Genomic DNA, 17296 nt, shown 5'->3' with positions numbered 1-17296 from the left:
TAATATTAATTTGCAAGCTACTATCAATCTAGGTGAAAAATGTAGTCCAGGATTCGTGTTTCTAAACCGTTTCTTCTTCCGGATCATTCCCTTGGTGGTATTAAAAAAAGGGTTAAAAAAAGAAGGAAAGTCAGATCAATTCTCGCATGGCACTGTATTAATTTAACCTCTTTGAAAATCATAGGGACTTAGAAGTCCACTTCTATCAAGTTCATTCTTCGAACTTTAGATTTCAGCATAAGATTATACCTTTTTGGAAACTTCCTTAGTACAAGATGGTGTATGACCAAGATAACTGTCTAGGAGACTGAAAAGTGTTATGCTTACATATAATAATTATTTGGTATGTATTTTAGTTAGTTATAACATTTAGTTATGAATATCAATCACATATAGTGTAAAATTTGTTATAATTATGAACTTTATGAGCTAATATTATAAAATTATATACTATTTCATATTTATGTTAGTTAGGCAATGCATACAGCCTGTATTTTATAATACTAATAGTTATATTTATATATTTTTTGGCAATTAATTTATTTATAATAGATTTATTTTTTATTTATATAGTTGTTTGAGAGTGGTTTAGTTTCTTTTTAAAACAATTTTGATCTCTTTTCTCTCAACTTTATTCTTTTTTAACATCCGACGTTTCGACCTCTCAGGTCATTCTCAAGGATTCCTTATTCTGTCTGTATTCCTTTTTTTTTTTCCTTAAAATTCATTAATGCCGGCTAATTGCCTTTGTCCCAATAATTTCTTTTATTAAATTATTTCCTAAATTGAAAACTTTCAATAACCACTTTTATGTTCATTAACAAACCTCAAACAAGGTAGGTTCTGTTTGAGGTTTGTTAATGAACATAAAAGTGGTTATTGAAAGTTTTCAATTTAGGAAATAATTTAATAGAAGAAATTATTGGGACAAAGGCAATTAGCCGGCATTAATGAATTTTAAGGAAAAAAAAGGAATGAAAGACAGAATAAGGAATCCTTGAGAATGACCTGAGAGGTCGAAACGTCGGATGTTAAAAAAGAATAAAGTTGAGAGAAAAGAGATCAAAATTTATTTATAATATTCAATATATATTTATAATATTTAGGCTTATTGGATGTGTTTTCATTAATATAATTAGATATACTCTAAGGAACTGTTAAATTCGAACTGAAGACCGTATAGTTAATATTGCAATTTTTTGTGCAATGTTCGAAATATACTGCAACATGACAATATAGCAAATAACCTGATGGTGGAGTGATAGTCCTGTAACGTTGTTAATTAATCATTAAAATAAAGAAATTTTAACAAGGAAGAGTAAAACTACATCTAATTATAAATATGATATTTATAATTTTCGGATCCGTGGCTATAGACATATATTTCCAGAATCCATTCTTTTCAAATCACGGAAAAAATGTGAAATGAGTGCTTCTAAGAAAGTTGAGGCTGGAATGCATTCAAAAGTGATCTGAATGTAACTTGTATAAATGACGAAAAACATTTTTGTTTAATATATATTATCAGTGGTAGATGCAATAATATATAATTTCATAAATTTTACGATAAAAAAATAATATATGAATAAATATTGACAATATTTTCCTCTATTTTGTACTAAATTATTAAATATTTTAAATTACCAATATAATGTGATAGATTAGAAATAGTATAATAATATTAATATGAAAAAAGTGCTTCTGTTAAGTCCTTTATGGACTTCCACATCCCAAATTACTCTCCATCTGATTAATTACATTTTTGATGACTGATAATAAATTTTCAAAATTCAGAGATTCGACAACACTGAAAATGTTGAGGAAAACGTTTGCTTAAAATTATTAATGCAACTCGGTCGCACAAGACAAAAACTCCTGAACATATGAAATGTAAAGAAATATTCTTCTTCTGAGACCAGACAATATCCTAAGAATGGTAGGAGAAGAACTGAAGACAGTGAAAACTTAGACGATGTTACAAAAATAAAAATAAAAATTGAGAAATATTAACTATGAAGGAAATTACGTTGGTGAGGTGGCAGGCAGAGACAATCTTTCTTACTGAATTCATAAATAAAATCCTATTCATATTCACGAGAAAGTATCACATCATTTATTTTTAGTAATCCATCGGTCATATTTATTTTTTATTGCGAGCATTATTATGAGAAATATATTCCTCGGCAACAAAGAGTTTTTTTTTAAATTAGGCGAGAAAAATTTTTTTTTTAAATGCTCATATGTATTTTGGCTGAGAGAATTAATAATTTTTTTATAACATTAAATATTCAAGGTGTATTTTTACTGTCTTAATTACTAATAATTTATTTATATAGTCCATAATATGAATTCTAAATTATTATTATGAATTTATAATATTCTTGCTCCTAACAGAATTGACATAATAACATAGTTGAAAGTCTAGTGTAAGTGCATCAGTTATTGAAAGATCAAGTTTCATTTTTAAATAATAAAAAAAAAAATAATTTTAATAAAAAAAGTCATCTTGTTCATACATCCTTGTACTGAGGAAATTTCTAAATAGCTTATGCTACCAGTTCATAGAAGTGGAATTTTAAGTCCCAATGGTTTTCAAAGGAGTTAAATTAATACATAAGACATGAGACTTTCATAAGAGATAATTGATGGGACTTTCTTTTTTGTCTAACATTTTTTTAATTCCGCCGAGGGAAAAACAAGCTTTAGTCTTGAATTGTATTTTTTCACCTAGTCGGTTGCAAATATGAATTACAGATCAAGATCTTTCTAGCCTGCTGCTCTTTTGATTAGTCTACTTCTCTTAGATCAACTTGTCCGAACCAACTATATTTTTATTCTTCAGCAGTATTTAGAAATTCTTCAAAAAAACAGGTTGAAATTAGAGATGTCAAAAGAAATAAAATACTTTGTTCAGTAAAATACGTTGTTTTTTTTTCAGTAAGGTTGATCTGACAATAACTGATTTTTCGATATTTTACGAATTCTTCACTTTGTTGGGGGAATTGTTAAGGAAATTAGCATAAAGCATGCTAAATAAATAAATTATAATCGCAGTGGATTCCCCCTGGTTTTTACGAAACAGCAAACTGCATCGTGGGCTGCAAGTGGAATAAAAAAAATGATTTACGAAATTCACTCTAATCTATCTATAGTTAAAGGAGCAGTGTTATACAAACAACTTAGCAATCCAACCACATCCATAGCAATCCATGTTGGCAGACCAGACTGATCAAGACTTCTTGTTATTAAATCTTTATTGATTTATTTTTATCATTATGATTATTCTAATTTTTTTTCTTCTTTTTTTTCAGGACAAGTCAATTTTTTTTATTATATGAATATTTTTCTATGTTTATTTTTTTATCTAAATTATTATTTTATTTTATTATTTCCTTTTTAATCGATCTCTACTATTTTTAATTATAATAGATCATGGTTATATTATTGTAAATAGTAAGAGGTACCACTTGCAAAACAACCATGTAAGACCAACAAGAGTCCATATGGAAATAAAGGAATATAAAAGAAAAAAACAAATAAATTAATTAAATATATACAATTATAAAAAGAAAAGATAACATAAGGTCAAATGACCGTTAGAAGTGTTATTGTCCGATAAGATAAACACCGGATTAAAAATAGATTTTGTAATATAGTTGATGCTTATAATATTTTTAATAGTTTTAGACCTAGAATCCTTTATTTTATATTTAATATTTGATTTATTCCATTCAAAATAAAACTTTTTAAAACTATGTAATGTTCAAACGATTGATATATTTTTAATTCGGAAAAAAAATCTTTTCTTTTATTTTAATAAAAGCATAAACGAAGTTACACGTTAAAGTAAATAAAATCTTCATTAAAGGGACTGAATTAGTTGTCCGATCCAAGTTAGATAGGTAACTCAAGTTCTTCCCTGTAACGTATGGATTGTGATCTTAATATTCAAGGAAACAAGACCGTTGAACTAAAGGGACTATTCGAGTGGAATCGGACAAATTTATTTATTTATTTTGTTATTAATATATAAAATGTTCCGGGAAATAAAAATACTCTTAAAACTCCTTTTATAATCATTTCGACGACGTTTCGGACTCACCGTCCATTCTCAAATCAATATAAAGTTATCAATAATTACTACATCAATCTATAAAAATAATTTTATTACTATTTTAAAAAAAATTTAAATACTACTATTATTGAAAACAATATAAATATAGTATATATATTATACGTCACACCACTTATTTTATTCATCATAATATTATTATATATGAGTGCTAATAGACATCTGTACGTCCAATTACACCTAAGATGTAGTTTTCTTAAAATAAATTGACTAACTACAGTTGTTTTATTAAATTTTATTATGAAATGTTGCTTTCTTAAAAATTACAGTTCGAGAACTGTTGAACGTAAATAGCTCTTCGTATTTTAGCTAATTTACTCTACTTTAAATGATATTTTCTTAAGTTTTCTAGTGTTGCAGTTTTAATGATATCGTGCTCTACATAAAATATTAATTTTTTTTCTAAGATATTGAAACAGTCGCAATTTTTGCAGGTTGTATGATCTACGAGCAGATTCTCATTTCTTTATTGGCAAAGCAATTAATATTCAAAAAAGCAGTATCAGAATTTTCATCAGATACTGTATGACTCGACAACAAATATCCCACCAACAAGAGCATCAATTTGGTTCAATCGATCAAAACTGGTGGTGACACATTTGGTGGTCATAACTCACTAATGATTAAATATATGAGAAAATTAATTAGGACTAAACTTGATCTTCATTCTATGCACAACAGAAAATGTTCTGAGCAAATTTTGAATAAAAATACTCTCAAGAATTTATTCTTAATGTAACGAGGGAATTTAATTTATGGTGGCCATCCGGAATAACTAACAAAACTCCGCAATTTGAAGGTAAACATCCGGTATTACACTATTATGCAGAATATAATAAAGAGATTCCAAATAGTAGCACCTTCCTCACACAAAAAATCCCACGGAATACAGTTAGCTCCTCGACTATCAAACATAGGGAGTCATTTGGTAATGAACAATTAAATTTCTTTATCGATAGTATCGACATTTGCGAGTCGATGTAATTGAAACAATCGATACTCACAACTATCGACTTATAGCTAACCCTAAGGAGTACACAGGACCATCTCCTTATGGATTGTTATTAATACTAACTGAAGAAGTCTCTGTTCCACCATCACTTCAGTCTTCTACGAGTGTCACTTGTCTCGGAACAATGATGGTTAGCACTTTTATTGAACACTAGTATTAAATGTTCTATCTAGTATTTTGATATATCGATCTATCCAAGCCTATCTAGCCTGTCTGCCCCCCACGATTCGAACGAGTGATGGTCCCTGATGTTTACGATAACTGAGGATTATTGTATAAGAGGAGATAGAGGAAGACGAGCCCACATATCTGACCCGACCTCCCGATAGCCCACATCCAGTAGCCACCTATGATCAACACTGCCATCATTCCTAACTAAAGATTACATGCGATCATAAAGATTATTACGGTAAACATATAGGTAATGTCGACTATAACTAAATCGCACGAGTTTTGAAATAATACAGGGCAAGAGTGAAATAGAGAAACGGGAGGGTCTGCTTCGCTAGTAGTTGAATATGGTTGATATAAAACTGCAAGCCAAACCTACCAAACCCCTTCCCCCAGCGAGTACATCTACCAAGAGGACAGTTCCTTTGCCACCTTCCAGGTCTTGATGAAGGAGCAATGTCCCTGAACAACGGGTTGATACAGACGTTTAGCCCATCAAAACATTTCGGCCTATATAACACGTATAAACATAACGGCCTATATACTCCAGCAAAAATGGAAGCTGAAGTTCATCATGTATGGCAGTGTTCCTGGCTCTCTGTAGTCCTATTCCCCTTACTGTTCACCGAAAGACGGATCTCTAGAAGCTCAGCAGTGCTCTTGTACAGGTGTTACAGAAGGGGTGCACCGAATAGCGTGAGTCTTATGACAGCCTGCAGATCTGCAGCTTAACCATGAGGAAGAGCTGTAGTGATTTCAGTAGGTGATATAATCTGTATGAATTCTGGCGGGCCATGTTGGGGCTCTCACGGACATGGCTGGAGGAAGTGAGGTGTCAATCGAGTGTGACTCTATGGTGGTAGGGATCTGTTGGTCGACCTCATCAATCTTGAAGTGTTTTTTAATGTATTTTTGCACATAAGAAATGAACAATGTTTTCATGAATTAACATAAAAAACCAACGATGAGCAATATACATGAAAAAAAATATTTTCGTCTACATTTTGAAGTTTTCGTTCATCATCTGCAATTGCTTCGCAAATTGTGGAAGGTATACTGCGTGTTGTTCTGGTATCTGATTAATGTTTACTTTTAATGGAGTGCTTCATTGACATGAACGCTGTATGGCCTATTTTTATTCCAGTCAGATCTTCAGAATTAGAAGTTCTAAAAAGAAGTTTTTCATGGAAGGAGGCCTTGGTTGATTTTTTTTTTTTTTTTTATGCAGCTTACTAGGTGATTGCTTTAACATCCTTTGCAACAGTTTTAGAAAGTTTCTTTGCCATAGATCTTTCGAGTCAGCAGTAATGTCCTATTATAAGATGTCACATTATTCGATTATAATACTACGTGTTGCCCTGTAGGGTCCATCTGGCTTCATAAAGTGGGTACCCTACTTAATTGGAAAAAAATCAGGCAGTAGAGCGTGATTTTTAACAAATCACCTTCATGTATACCGCTCTTCAAGAAACAGTAATTCTTTACAAAGTATTGAAGCTCTGACTTTCATAGGTTACAAATATACAATGTTAAAAAAAAATATTTCCAAGTTATGCTGACAACTGTATCCTTGAATCTGTTAAAATGTGACAGATGTTTATCTTCTCTCCGAGGAGGTTCCGAGAACTTATCGTCAATAAAATCCGTCGTACGTTCACTATCCAATTATTTTGGAGTATTTGTGAGTTAAATCCATCAAACTGACGGTGTTTATTTTTCGTTTTCAAGATTTTTATGTTTTAAACAATTAAACTGTACTAAACTACTTGCAGAATAAAACATAAATAAGAAAAAGAAACAAATAGTTGCTATTTGTCATCTATTTTCCAAGACATTTTTTTTTTTACTACATTTGAAATTTAATTATTTTTTGTTAACTATCCTTGTTCTCTTGATGAAATTGCAGTTATAAATTGTTCCTTTTTTTTTTTTTTTTGGTACATTCTTGTAATTTTTACCAAATAAAAAAAACGCAAAATAAGTTTGAGTTTAATAAAATCATACATAAAGGCCTTAATGTTCCATATGTAACCGATCTAGCCTGAACCAGATATCATTCCTTCCATAATAAACTCCCTAACCACCCAAACCCACCAGTTTCTAACCTTGCTTCCTTTTCCATTCCTAACAATCCTCCGAGGGGCCTGAAAAGAAGATGACCACAAGGCCTGCTAATGTAAAACGTCATTAGAGTGCTACCAATGGGTAGTTTCTCTACACGCATGTAACACTCAATTATAACTGAGATCAAATTTACTAAATGCATTATAATGTACAGTTGTAAATAGCAATAAATAAAAAAGTTTGAGGTTAAAAATATATTACTTTTGCTTAAAAACAAAAATCTTGTACTTTTGAATTTAGGAGTATAAGCCCTAATTACATAAAAAAATTAATTCATCTAATTTTTGTTTGTTTGTTAGTTCTTTAGTTTTGAAAGGGCGTTTAACAGCCTGGTCATCAACGCCCATTGGTTGTTAGCTTTGGTAAGGCCTAGTTCTTTTAGTCATAGCTTTGGTATGGTGTACTGATCCGCACCAATTATAATTAAATTTGTGGCAATTATAATTTGTTTAATAATCGTTACGATATTGGAAAGGATGGTGAAAAGCAGATAACTGACTGTTCTAATTTTAAAAATAAGGCAAGTTTAATAGATAATTATAATAATTAAAGGCTGGTTATTAAGTTAGTCTGATGGATGAATTTAATGACTTTTACAATTACAGATTCGTCGTTTCTCAACGCCATTGGGACATTTGTTGGTAACCCTAACTGATTTCAGAGTTGCTTTGCAAAAATGTATTTGACGGTTGATTTTTATTTTCTTTAACCGCTGTTTTATATTTCTTTCTTATATATAATTTTTGAATTGTTTGATAAAACTTCGTGATACCCATAAAAATATTTTTTTGAATACCCACTCCCCTAACCTGAAAACTTTAATTTAATTTAATAATAAATTTTTATGGAAAACAAATATTTTAATTGATTTACTAAACTCGTTTTTCTATTACATTTATACCGACCCGCATAAATTCATTCAATCCGTATGGTGAAAACCAATTCAGCGAATCTAGTTCCATTTATAAGGTCGAAGCATAGTTAAATTTGAAATTAAATTATTTTACTTTCTCTAGAGGTAGACAGATAGAACCATGGATTTAAATATGATTTATTAATTATTCGATACAGATAGTTTGATGACATTTAAAAAAAAAATTACACACAAATATATATATTTATTACGAATCATGTAATAAATTACCATATTTTATTCAACCTAATTAAACATTTTTAGAGTTAAGAATTAATGACTTCGAATTACCATGAAATTTTCATTTTTAAAAACTTGAGTAATGTCATTCTATGGAAAAGAAATGTGTAGACATAAAATTTTGAGTGAAAATAAGTTTTACTGTTTAATATTACAACGTATTGCCAACAAATAGTAAAATGAAAAAATGCTAATTTATAGAAATAAATAAAAAAAAATAAAGAGAATAATAATTTTAAATTAAACTCAATTTCTGAATTATTGTGTGAAGAACTTAGACACTTAAACATAAAATAGTTAAATAAACATAACATAAAATAACATAGTTTTATAAGACAGCTATAATATGTTATTATTATTGAAATTATTGTGTTTTAAATTCATTTAAAAATTTTACTTCATGATTATATACTACATTTATTACTTGTAAAAATTTTCCATTTCATCACTTTACTGTTAGGTGTTTTGTATAAATATATCGACTAAATCATGTGAAAATGTTTAACATATATTTTCTGATTTTTTTTTTCTTCAGGTCTAGTGAAATACCTTCATACATTCAAATATTTTTTATCAATTTCACTTTAATACACACTTTTTTCTGACGTTTCCGCTCATCTTCAGACACTTTCCCTTTTATTTAGTTTATTCTTCGACCTTGTATTTTTCTTATTATATTTTTTTAAATATTTATTTCGTTTAACTATTTGCATAGGTTTTTTTTTTTTTTTAATTTTGTCATTTTCTTCTTCATCCAAAATCATAGATTTCTACTATAGTGTTGCATTCAGTACTCATTCATAAAAGACAACCAAACAGTTAAAATCATTGATTTTTGAAAACATATAAAGAAATAAAAACATAATAAATAGAAAATGTATAAGAAAAAATTGAAAAATAGTGATTATTAAACAAATAAAGACATAAATGTAAAAAAAATAAAAAGAATAATGTGAAATCAATAAAAAAAAAATGTTTGAAGTATAAAGGATCACTATTCCGAAGAAAAAATATCATAATTAGTTTTTTTTTTTTTTTTTTTAATTTTGTCATTTTCTTCTTCATCTAAAATCATAGATTTCTACTATAGTATTGTATTCAGAACTCATTCATAAAATACAACCAAACAGTGAAAATCATTGATTTTTGAAAACATATAAAGAAATAAAAACATAATAAATAGAAAATGTATAAGAAAGGTTTGAAAAAAGTGATTATTAAACAAATAAAGACATAAATGTAAAAAAATTATAACAATAATATGAAATTAATAAAAACATGTTCGAAGTATAATGGATCACTACTCCGAGGAGAAAATATTGAAAAATATCATAAATAGTTTCTTTCAAAATAGAAAATTACGTAATAAATTTAATATATGATAAAAATGAATTTATTACTTACGAACTCCTAACACTCCCCCTCTCCTGAGATCCTAGCTCCCCGGCATCTAATACTGAAGTGGTACTCCTCCTGTACTGTCGTGAAGGAATGAGATACCAGGCTTAACCTTTTTTACGGATCGTCGAGGCCCGAAATTCCAATGAACAGTATCTATCTGTGTCAGGCCTTCGTTCCATTTCGAAGAAAACGAAATGAAAATATTTTTAGTAGAAGGTGAAATCCATTTTTTGGCTACGAACACGAAGTAATTCTTTCTGATGGAGTATTCCTAATTCCATATTAGAGATAAGTGGTGACGCAACTTGGATGAAGTTGAATGACCTGTTCTTTCATTGTGTCATTGTAGATATAAAATTAATAATAGTTTATACAATAGATAAATCATCAAGAGGCAGATTATTTTATTATTTTGGACTTCAAACATAAGCTCAAAGAATTTCTGATGTTCACAAAGGACCTCAGGAGTTTTAAGAAAATGTAATTAAGTAGGTCAATGTAAATTTTGGACATTTATTTCGAATCAATAATAGCATCTTTAACACCCAATAACCGCAAATTTTGTTTTATCTTTAGTTATATATTTATCGTTTATACTTTCCCACGCTCAGTGGAGAAGGGGGTGAGTTAAAGTAAAAAATATAATTGCGAAAGGAAAAATGAATGTAAGGGAAAAAAAGGAAAAGAAAACAAAGAATAAATCGCTCCTTAGGCGCCACGTAATTTTTTGGAATAAGAAAAAACCCGAAACGATGACCAATATGCCCAAAATATAACTACAAAATACCTCTATATAGACAATCATCGAACTATGACCACTGGCGAATACCTTTACACGTAGATAACAGCAAACCTAGGGGTGATTAGGTCATACTCTCCTCACGCACTCTCACCTGATCAGAAAACTGCCACCTCCAACGTGCAAATATTGTCAGTCCATTCTTAGGATTAGACATATTTTCGAGGAGTGTACTCACTATTTGCCAACAATAAACAGGATAGGACTAACCCCAAATTTATCTGAAACTCTCGCAGATGAGGAAGCTAAAATTACACGAGTATTTGAATTTTTAAAAGCACATCGCCTTCTTTATAAATTATAACTCCTCTTCGATTTTTATGTTTTTTATTTATTTTTTTTTTTACAATTATTTTTCTATTTTTTATTTATTTATTTATTTTATTTTATTTTTTACTCTTATACATTCTTTATGTATTCATTTTCTGTAATTTATGTTACACTTTGTAAATTTAATGAGCTTTATTAATTTTATTTTTTACTCTTATCATCCCACAGGCGTTGATGACCAGAGTATTTTACGCCTTTAAGCAACAATCAACAACAACAACCTAGGGGTGATACTTACCCATCTGTGGAATTATCGTAATATTCAGTGGACAACAAAAAAAAAATAAGTAAAGAACCACAGAACTATGTGAACTAAAGTTTAATAAATATATGTAAATAAAAAGAAATATATGTACACAGAATGAAAAAGGAAAAAGAAGAATTCTTATCAATTAATAAAAAAAAAAAAAAACTTATAGGTTGACTTAAATGCCTATCTTTACCTTATTAACTAAATTTACTCTATTACACAAAAGAGAAACATAAAATAAAAATAAAATAAAGTTTAGCTCAAACACCAAGTAGTTCTTGGGTGTACACATGGCAGAACACAAGGTACTCCGATATCTCCTTTTCGGCCACCGTCTCAACTTCCACAGAAGTATGAAGATGACCCTTGCCACAACTTTCCTATCCAGGACGTGCTGAAGAAACTTCACCACGCACTGCACAATATCCATACTCCTAGTGTTAATGACCGCCCATTGAAGTAGAACGCCATAATTTATAAAAACAAAACATACACGATAACATTTCTTATATTTCGATACAAACAGTAAAGACACAGTGCCTTATAAATTATCATCACTTCATATTGAACTATCGTAACGTATTCAAAAACTGAACAGTCAGCTTCTCAAAACCATGCCACCTTGTCTACGCCGATAAATATTTTTTTCACCATGACAACCGTAACACCCAATTAAATAGTATTGTCTAATACTAAGAATATTAAGGTTCAGACTGACAGATTTTTTTTCCCAGTGGAACAGTCCCTTTAACTTCCATTAATTCCATGGTTAGCTATAGCTAGACTATACCACCTTAGCTGGACTGATATCAACACCTAATAATGCTCAATACATTTGTACAATTTAAGAATTTGAAAATTTATTTATTTACCAACTTTTTTATGGAATAAATATACACTAATAAGAGTATGAATTGATGAATAAATATGTTAAAAATAAAATAAGAATAAATTAATGATGGATTTTAAATATATTAAAAAATGTATGAGTTATAAACAAAATAATGAATAATGAATGTTGATTAAATTATATTAAAAATGTAAATTAATGATAAAAAAAAATTATTGTTATATGATAAGGTGATAACAGAGTCCTAACCTGTTGAAGGTAGGTTCTGTTTTAAATTGTAAATCATAAGTGAAGTAAGAAAAGTGTTGTGTGGTTTTAAATCTAAGAAAAATTTTTTTAGAAAAAGTTATGTAAGTAACAAATCTATTTGAAACCAAAATTTTATAATGTTATTATGATATTATTTTAATGATTAATTTATTTTAAAGATAGGACAATGGCAATTAGCCTGCAGTTTTAAGATTGTGAAAAGGAGATGGCATCAATATTGAAGGTGAGACCGAAGAAATCAGTGTGTGGTTGAGAGAAGTAGTTTGATTGTTGTATAGGAATAGAAAAACTTTTTGTGGGTGGTATCCTTAAGAATGGCCTGAGGGCCGAAACGTTAGAAAAATTTTAAAGAATAAAAGTTGAGAGATAAAAAGGATCAAAATTGTTTTTAAATTAAGAATAATGCTATATTCCTTTATGTAATAAATTAAAAATTTTTAATTTAATTCTACATATCTACACTTAAATAAAATGTACTTAATAACACAATATTGCTATCATAATAGATAGCACATTTAAGTGTGTAACCAGCCAAGGCAAAGAGCACTAACAGGCTAAGAAGGCCTGGATATCCTGATGGCCTGCTGGAGAAGTTCCAAACTTCAACCATTCCAGCACATCACTAACACTGACAGCTATTATTGATGTTATTTGTACTTGTAACACAAGCTTAAATGCCAGAAGAGCTTTAAAAAAGAAGCATATACTTAAATTATGCAAACGACCAATTTTTAATCATTTTGTATAATTTATAATATGATCAAAAAATTGTATATAATTATACATTATTAATTAAATATAATTATTACATTGCAAATAATATAACTATATACTTTCCAACAATAGTAATGGGGCCACTACAACAGATCACACATCCCTCAAAACAAACCATATATTTTACTAACTTTGAAAGAAGAAAAATATGAAAATATTATTGAAATAGGGGTGCTATCTGTTGATAATCTTCACATAGTGGTAGATGGAAAACATTTGAAAGTATCATGATATAATTAAAGGATTAAAAATATCGTACAAAATGGAAAAATTCAGAGTTTTACCGTTGATCATTTCTATAAATTGTCTGATTCGGGAAAGACTTGCTAACATGGAATTATACCTTCTTAAAAAAATCCTGAGGCAGATGCAAAAAGAAATTTTGCTAGGGACTCCTAGTATCGTCAATAAATTTATGAATATGGGTTCTAATTATCATCCAATGATGGAATTTTTTGCAAGAGAAAGAACAACCCGCCAAAGAAATGTAAAGTGCTGAAGTGGATCAGCATTATGAATCTTCCAGTAATCCGACCATATTTTTTGGCTATTAAATGGGAAACGGAAAGAAAAGCTGAATAACTGAGCACTTGCAAGTTTGCACTTGCACAGTTCCCACATCTCAATGGTTTGCTAAATGAAGTGGCAACAGAAATAGGCAATACTTTATTCCAGTAAACCTCTCCTCGAGCTGTAGTGTAATGTCTGTGTTGTCAGGTTTTTAATAGTTTTATATTCCAAATCAATCTGAAGATATAATATTAATAATGAATAAAAAATTCTATTATATTCTATTTTAGTATATCTTTAACTATTTTATAATTTTAGTTAAAAGGAAATACATATTTAGTTTTAGAAGAAAATTGGATTTATTTCCTCTTTTTATTTATTTTTTTCTCTGAAATTCATAGAATTAAAAGAAAAAATATATATATTCTTATATCCTGAATAGATTCTTGTTAAATTATTATATAACTATTATTAGTTATTGTGATACTTCTCTTCAATTTACACAGTTTTATGTTGGACCAGCTTATTTTGTTGATTAAAACGAATTTTCAAAAGTTTAAATTCTCCTTAACTACCCATGACCTATATTATTCTGGATTTTCTTTTTTTAGGAAGTTAGATAAATTAATTTGTATACATTTTTTAAGGTTAAAAAATTTCCAAAAATGAAGATAAATTATTCTATAATTTTCTTCATACTTATACAACGTTTCAGTACAATTGTCCCATATTCATACATCTTAAGAATCCTCATACTTGCCGTGCTTTCAATTTCACTATCGAAATAATTTATATTCATCTTTGGAAGTTTTTTAACCTCAAAAATTTATAGAAATTAAGCTTTTATTTTTAAAAAAAATCACACAAATAATGCACAGTGTAAACCAGACACTTCAATCTATACTCTAAGAAAACAAAAGTATAAATTTAATACTTTCCTGATTCTTGTAGCTGGGTCAAAAATCAAAAATCTTGTGGAATCTTTAGCGAAATAACATATTTTGGTAGTTAAAAACAACAAAAAAAACATTTTATGTTTTCCCTAAATATAAATTAACTATTTCACATTACAAAATACATGACTGTGATCTTACAACAGTAAAAAGATCAGAGGAGTTGAGTGCATTGGTTTTGTTTTTAAAAATTTTAAATGGTATAACGAATAATTAATCAAAATTCTAAATATAATTATTGCAGATGAAAAAACGATTTTTCAAAACACGCTTTCAATACTTAAGAATTAAAATTAGTTCTAAATACAACATTTAAAAATACAAGCTTCAAGTCTAAGGAAAAAAATAAATAGTTTAATATGAGATTAAAACTGTTGCTTAGAAAAAAAGAATATAAAGGCAAATATTGTAAGGCAAAACTTGAGTAATACAGTTTTCCGAAATTTTTAAACTGAGTTTCGATAATATATAACTCATTTTTTTTTTTAATTTAATGAATATAGATTTAAAAAAGTTCATTAAAAAATAGACTAACTTTTTTAACTCTCTAAGAACTTTAGCAGGCCTTTTATACTAAATAAATGTACTAAATAACGAGTTCCTATTGTTTTTCTATAAATACGTTAAAAATGTCCTTGTATTATATTATCGCTTTTTGAATGGGAATAAACAACACTAATGGCTAATATTAAATCAAATAGCCTTGATAAATATAAAAAATGTTTGATTAATGGATTTCATATAATATTGTTTTAATCAAAACACTAATTACATAAAATGTAAAAAAACAAAATAACGTTTGTTACGGTTTCGCAGATTCCCCTTGAAGTAAACAGGTTTGAAAAAATCCTTATTTTTAACCATCAGTCCAAATATTTACTGGTGATTCCGAAGATTAATAAACATTAACAGATATGTGTAATAGTTAAAATTTAATAGTTCACTTAATAATAAATTCTTATAATAATTATCTGTAATCTTAATCCCAAGTTATTAATTGTTATGCATATTATAACTTATTTTCAAGCCATACTGGAGGAATGTTTGTGGGAAACATTTCTTTATAAGTCCGACGTTTCGGCCAGCTTCTCTATTATAATTTATAACAGAGAAGGTTGACTGTGATAAAAAGTTTTAATTTTTAATTTAATGGGAGCAGTTGAAAAAATGGGTAATTATGGACTTGAATTAATGAACTTTACAGCCTGCATAAAGTTGTTTTTTTTTAAATGATGTGGTTCTAAAGTTGTATTAAGATTGTCATTGAGGATGGCCGAAACGTCGGACTTATAAGAAACAAAAATTGTTTTGAGACTGAAATGGGATAAAATCTCTTTCTTTGAAAAAAATAGTTACTTGAACTATCTTTGATAGTTATAGTTTTAAATACTATATTTTAATAGAAACAAGAAATTAAGAAAAAAAAATTAAGATAATAAGCCAAGAAAATAAAATAATCCAACTATATATTGATACAACATTTATAGACCGATCTCTGGAAAGGAACAGGTTAAACATACAGTCAATTTCTCTATCGTTCATTTTGCTGTTTTAAAATTGGTATTTGGTTTTCTTATTGAATTTTCCAATTTCATGGAGGTCGTTCTAAGCCAACCAAAAGTAATTTAAAAAAAAAAAAATTGTTCCTTCTCCATTGGTCCATAAGAAATTGTCCAAAATTTACTCTTTCCCAATCTGGATGAGCTCGGAAAAAACGTTTATTGCACTGTTTAACTTTGTCCAACAAAATGGTGATCTCACACAATCCGTTCAGTGACTAAATGTGTTTTTTCATGCTGTCTGTGGAGTTGCATCGAGTCTGATTATAACAAAACCACCATTTTTTCTTAGATGTAGGGAAAAAAACACCATTCTATTTTAAGTCCAAAATCTGTTTTATCATATTTCTAATTTGCTGTAACAATCTCATAACAAAATGTTAATTTCTCATGTTTGCAGCTCTTGGATTTTAAATTTAACTATCTCATAGTTTAAATGATGTTAATTAATTGACTTTTTGACATTGAGTGTAAGACATTGTATTTCTTAATGTATACGAATTAAGCACAACATAACTTAAGAAGAGGTATTCAGTAACAAGAGACGATGAAACCGAATGACTTTTCCTACAAAAAAATTCTTTTGAACTCACACAGACCGTTCTGTTAATTATTGTAGTTTAATTTTTATCTTTTCTAAAAAAACATTATTGTTTTTTAGAACACACGCAGACTATTCTGTTAATTATTGTAGTTTATTTTTTATCTTTTCTAAAAAACATTCTTTTGAACATACGCAGACAATTCTGTTAATTATTGTTGTATATTTTTTATCTTTTCTATCTAAAACACATTCTTTTGAACACAATGTAAAAATCAAGTAGTTACTCAATATTTGTTATCAATAGATCATCATAAGTAATTCAAGATTAGGCAGTTCAAAATTATATAATATTCAATCTCATTTTATATATATATAATGTATTATGAGGCATATAGGCTTATTTGTAGCTGTCCATCGAACCGCAGCCTTTGGTACATCTTTTCTCATCCATTTCTCTTCCCTTT

The 17296-nt window shown here is 28.5% G+C and overlaps 1 protein-coding gene across 3 annotated transcripts in view; it reads right to left on the bottom strand.

The window, feature by feature from the left end:
• The window catches only part of Ms (Myosuppressin), a 377051-nt gene that overhangs the window by 261058 nt on the left and 98697 nt on the right, over positions 1–17296 (bottom strand). The window contains exon 1 of one of the 3 annotated variants that reach the window (XM_067052341.1): positions 9997–10026. The exons of the other annotated variants lie outside the window; for them this stretch is intronic. The gene's annotated coding sequence lies outside the window, so the exon portion shown is untranslated. Of the gene's footprint in view, positions 1–9996; positions 10027–17296 lie in introns of those variants that run through there. 3 annotated transcript variants of the gene reach the window in all.

The sequence above is a fragment of the Halyomorpha halys genome, unplaced genomic scaffold (assembly GCF_000696795.3).
Source record: "Halyomorpha halys isolate HHAL.00 unplaced genomic scaffold, Hhal_1.1 Scaffold155.1, whole genome shotgun sequence".
NCBI lineage: Eukaryota > Metazoa > Arthropoda > Insecta > Hemiptera > Pentatomidae > Halyomorpha > Halyomorpha halys.
Note: the sequence above shows the minus strand (reverse complement) of the source record. Positions and strands in the feature narration are given on the sequence as shown.